This window comes from Vombatus ursinus, unplaced genomic scaffold, assembly GCF_900497805.2.
Source record: "Vombatus ursinus unplaced genomic scaffold, bare-nosed wombat genome assembly UNPS02014818.1, whole genome shotgun sequence".
NCBI classification, from domain to species: Eukaryota; Metazoa; Chordata; class Mammalia; order Diprotodontia; family Vombatidae; genus Vombatus; species Vombatus ursinus.
This window is the reverse complement of record NW_020954596.1, coordinates 31,951,649-31,956,450: the sequence shown is the minus strand read 5'-3', so window position 1 is coordinate 31,956,450 and position 4,802 is coordinate 31,951,649. Positions and strand designations below refer to the sequence as shown.

Genomic DNA, 4,802 nt, shown 5'->3' with positions numbered 1-4,802 from the left:
ATGATTCTTTCAAGTTAACTAAGAATGCATAACTAGTTCACTTTTGATTCATTTGAAATAGCTAAGCTTTCTTTGATTAATTAGGGTAGGAGTACACCCCTACTATGATAGTTACAACTATTTGGGATATGATGAGATTGCAAAAACTAGGGGCACAAGACCTAGATGGGAGCTCAACATGCTTCAGTAGAGCCTCTTTTTTAATGGCAATCAGCAAATATTAGAAATGGATCTGTTCTTCTTAAGGGAACAAAATTGTTTAGAATTGAGATCTGTAAATTTTCTGAAATAATAGTTCTTTCCTGTCATTCTTCTCCCTCTCCTTCTGTTTTCGGTCCCTCTTTTTAACTAGAGCTAATCTCCAGGTAAATACATTTTTTCCCATTTCTTTTTAATCATCATCTGTCCATGGCCAAGAGCTCTTTGTTCCCGTAGCTTTAGTCATAGTCTGGAAAGCCATCTTCTTAGTCTTCTTCCCATGTCTTCCTTTTTCTTCTCAAGTCCCAGCTTTCAATCAGAAATAGTGTTGAAAACACCACCTGTACCTTCCACTACTTCAGTTTCCTGCCCAGGGCTTCAAAGTCCCATGAGATTCATTCCAAGTTACTTCTGGCAGTACCATTTGTTCCAACATGAATTGGAAGAAGTGAGTAGCAGCTGTTTGTTTGGTCTGATTAATCTTTGGTGTTAGTATACCCAATCTGCCTCCCTTCCTACCCCTACCCCAAATGACTCCTTCCAAAACAGAGACCTGAAGATGAGCTCAGCTGTCTCCAAATGCAGGCAAGTTGTACTAGACAAAACCTGATCATCCAGCTCTTTATCATTATTAACTATATGCTGGTAAGGGGTGGGGGACACTAGCAAACAGGCTGCAAGTTCTACTTCTGTACCTATAATACAATCCTCACACTAGGGGAAACAGTTCCATGACAAGTCATGTATTGCTTGGGATGCCAAACCTCTGCTCTCATCCACTGACACTTTTACCTGTCAGACCACTTACAAAACAAGCCACCTGGGACTTGAGCTCCTCAGTCAGATGTTTTTGCTCCAAACACATCTCTGTAACACACACATTCATTGCAAATGCTACCCATTTTTTTTCCAATGGTGCCAAGTCCATAGCCCCAGGATGCTTTCACATGCCACAAATAGCATCTACTTCCTGATGCTGCTAAAGACCATCTCTTCTCCTTTACCCCAAACAATTGGGCAATAGAATCCCTCCCTCTCAGTGCCAGGTGATCTTCAAGGCCAGGAGACAGAGAGAGGAAAATTCTTGTATAGTGCATCTCAGGCCAAGGTGTCCCAAGCTCCTGACATTGGAAGATACTCCACCATGACCTGAACACATGCCCCAGGAAAATAGTACCCCTCTTACCAGGCCATGTCAGATCAATCTATGTACACTTCATCAGGCTGGTCTTGATAAATTACAACATGTCTCTTCTTCCTATGATCAACAATGGATTTTCTCGATTCTGCAGAACTCGGCAGATTCATCGTATTCTGTGGGGCATGGAATGCTGCTTCTCTTTCAGGTTTAGGACCTTCCTCTTCCTTTGACTACCTGCTGACCTTGGACAAATCAACCATCTGTCTAGGCCTTTATTTCCTTCTCTGTCAAAAGAGAGGGTTACACTGGATGACCTCTAAGGTCCCTTCCAGCATGAACAATTTTTGATTCTGAGAAGCTCTCCTGTTATGAATGAATTATTAATAAATATTTAATAACCTTCCCCTAATTTAGGCCCGAGCAATTTTTTATCTGCTCATGTCAGGCAGAGTCCTTTAAGGGGGAAATATTTTTCTAACATCATAAACATAACTAAACACAATAAATTTTAAAAAACCCTAAAATAATAATTTCATATTCTTGCTCCAAACTACCTTTCCAGACTTATTATACATTATTTTCCTTCACATATTTTCTACTTCAGCAAAACTGGCCTGTTTGCTATTCCTTATATATTTCCTTCCATCTCCCATCTCTGAACCTTTGAACAGGCTATCTTCAATGCCTAGAATGCATTCCTGCCTTCACTTGGCCTCTTAGAAGCCTTTGTTGTTGTTGTTTCAGTTATGTCCAATTCTTTGTGACCCCATTTGGGGTTTTCTTTGTAAAGGTACTGGAGTGCTTTGCCATTTCCTTCTCCAGCTCATTTTACAAATGAGAAAACTGAGGCAGACAGTGTTAAATGACTTGCACAAGGTCACACAGCTAGTAAGTGTCTGAGGCTAAATTTGAACTCAGGTCTTCCTTCTACAGGCTTGTTGCTCTATCCACTGTGCTACCTAGCTGTACTGTTAGAAACTTTAGTTTCCTTCAAAGTGCTTAGCATAGTGCCTGGCACATAACAGGTGTTTAACAAATGTTTTTTTTTTTTGACCGATTGACTCAAAGTTCATTTTAGGTACTACCTCCAAATAAGGATTCCTGATTCCTTAATGGCTCCTCTCCAAAATCACCTTTTATTTATTTTCTACATATTTTATATATTTTTAAAGAATGTCATTTCATCGAGGGTAGAGGCTTTCATTTCTCTATGTATCTTTGACACCTTGACCCATGACATGTAGGAGGCACTTAATAAGGACATATTGATTGACAACTGCCATTTTATATAATTTTGTGAAGCACTTTATGCACATCATCTCACTTGAACCTCAAAACACCCTTGTGAAACAGATAATAGAGCTATTATTATTATTCTCATTTTACAGATGAGGAAATTGAGGCACAGGAAAGTAAGTGACTTGTCTATGATCTTACATGGCTACTAAGTGCCAATGGATGGGATTTGAACCTATATTATCCTGAATACAAGCAAGCATCCTATCCATTAACCACACTGCCTCTCATGCAAAAACTACAGTTAATTCTTTCAACGAATGTTTACTGAACACCTACCAAACATAAGATATCACATATCTGCATTTGGCGAGTCAGGCCTAATATTTCTGTAAAGGGCCTGTAAATCAAAATATGGTAAACCCTGATGATTCTTTTCCATTTCCTGAAAGGTTATCTCCTATTTTACTTTCTTCCTTGCTTTCCTTCCTTTCTTTCATTTTCTTCCTTCCTTTCTCCCTTTTTTCCTTTCTGTCTCCCTTCCTTTCCTTTCCTTTCCCTTTTTTTCCTTCATTCCTGTATTTCCTTCCTTTCTTTCATTTTCTTCCTTCCTTTCTCTCTCCTTTCCTTCCTTCCTCCTTTCCTTTCCTTTTCTTTTCCTTTTCTTCTTTCCTTCCTTCCTTTCTTGTTTCCTTCCCTTTCTTTAATTTTCTTCCTCCTTTCCTTTCTTTATATGTATATTATTTTTATTTTAACATTTTTATTGATATGGATATTGTTGCAGCACAATAGGAATTTTCAGCAAGGCCCCCAACAAAGTCCATGGCAAAGGACATTCACTGCCGATAGGCAAGCAAATGGCAAGTCCCCCCTTTCTGGATCGATTTCAAACCTGAGCTGACAAACAGCTCTTTACAACTTCTGCATTTTGATGTCTGGCTCGTTTGGTCCCTGCTGTTTCTTTCATCAATCAGAGTAAGGGATTTCCCTCAAAATGCATCGTTTCTAAAGTGTGGGAAGGGAATTGGGGTAGGGAACACAAAAAGTGAAGGGAAGAAACATGTTCAAGGGAATCAGTGCCCTAACACTAGGCTGGGTAACATGAGTCCAATGACAAGGACATATTTGCACTCATGCTTTTGGTATCTGAGGGGCTGTCTTTGGGAATTTAGCTGGGGTTTTACTTTTCAGGGAGTATGGAAACATATAAGCCTGACTTCTTTCCTGAGATTATGTTACATATTTCTACTTTCTAATGGTATGTGCATTCTCCCTTTGCTCCTGCATGCAGATTTGCAGTTGACATGAGTAGGCTCTTTATTTTGAAAATCATCTTGAATAGTAAAACATGACTTTTTAATTCTGTCATGTACATGTAATGAGAAGCTACCGGGAGTCAATCCACAGGGGCCAGGAAGGAGGGGAGTTGGTTTGTACTTGGACAGTGGTAACCAGCTCTTTCAAGGATGAGGACCCCTTTTTAAAATTAAAAACAACGCTCAGACACTTACCTGGCATGAGGGATTCCATGATCATGAAGGTGCTTTCCTCACAGAGAGGCTTATCCATTGCACTCAGGTTGGGATGACACCTATGATTTCCCCCAAATACAAGAAACTCAACTGCATAATTTGTGGTAGCAGGGGACTGCATTCACATTCTCCTCTGAATAAACAACAATAACAACAACAACATCAACAAAACCAACAAAAACAATGCTCAGGCCCCACATGATCACAGTTGTATAATTAATTGGTACCCAACAATCAAGATAATATATGATGACAAAAAGAGGGACTGAATCATCTAAAGCTTTGAAATGAATTTATATTTTATTAGAATATTTGTATCTATATTCTTTTGCAAAATATTAATCTAAATCTGCGACAGGTGGCATGGCATAGTAGAGAGACTGTTAGACTTGGAATCAGCAAGTCTTGAGTTCAAATTCTGCTTCTGTCTCTTATTATGTGACTGTCTCTTAACTTCTCTGAACCTTGCTTTCCTTATCTGCAAAATGGAGAGATTAATACCCATAGCACCTAGATCACAAGGATAGCTTGAGGCTAAAATAAGCTAATATATGGAAAGCTCATTTCAAACTATAAAGTGCCACGTAATTGTTGGTTATTAGTATATGGGGAGATGTTGTTTATTCAGACAGAGGCATAGTTACATATTTGTGGATTTCCATCTGGATTTGTGGGATCCCTATTAATAATTGCTA

The 4,802-nt window shown here is 39.0% G+C and overlaps 1 non-coding gene across 1 annotated transcript; it reads left to right on the top strand.

Moving 5' to 3' along the window:
• The first annotated feature begins 4,078 nt into the window (after positions 1-4,078).
• Positions 4,079-4,241, top strand: LOC114023893. Its single transcript, XR_003566842.1, has one exon. It is a non-coding gene; the product is annotated as a U1 spliceosomal RNA (small nuclear RNA).
• The last annotated feature ends 561 nt before the right edge of the window (positions 4,242-4,802 follow it).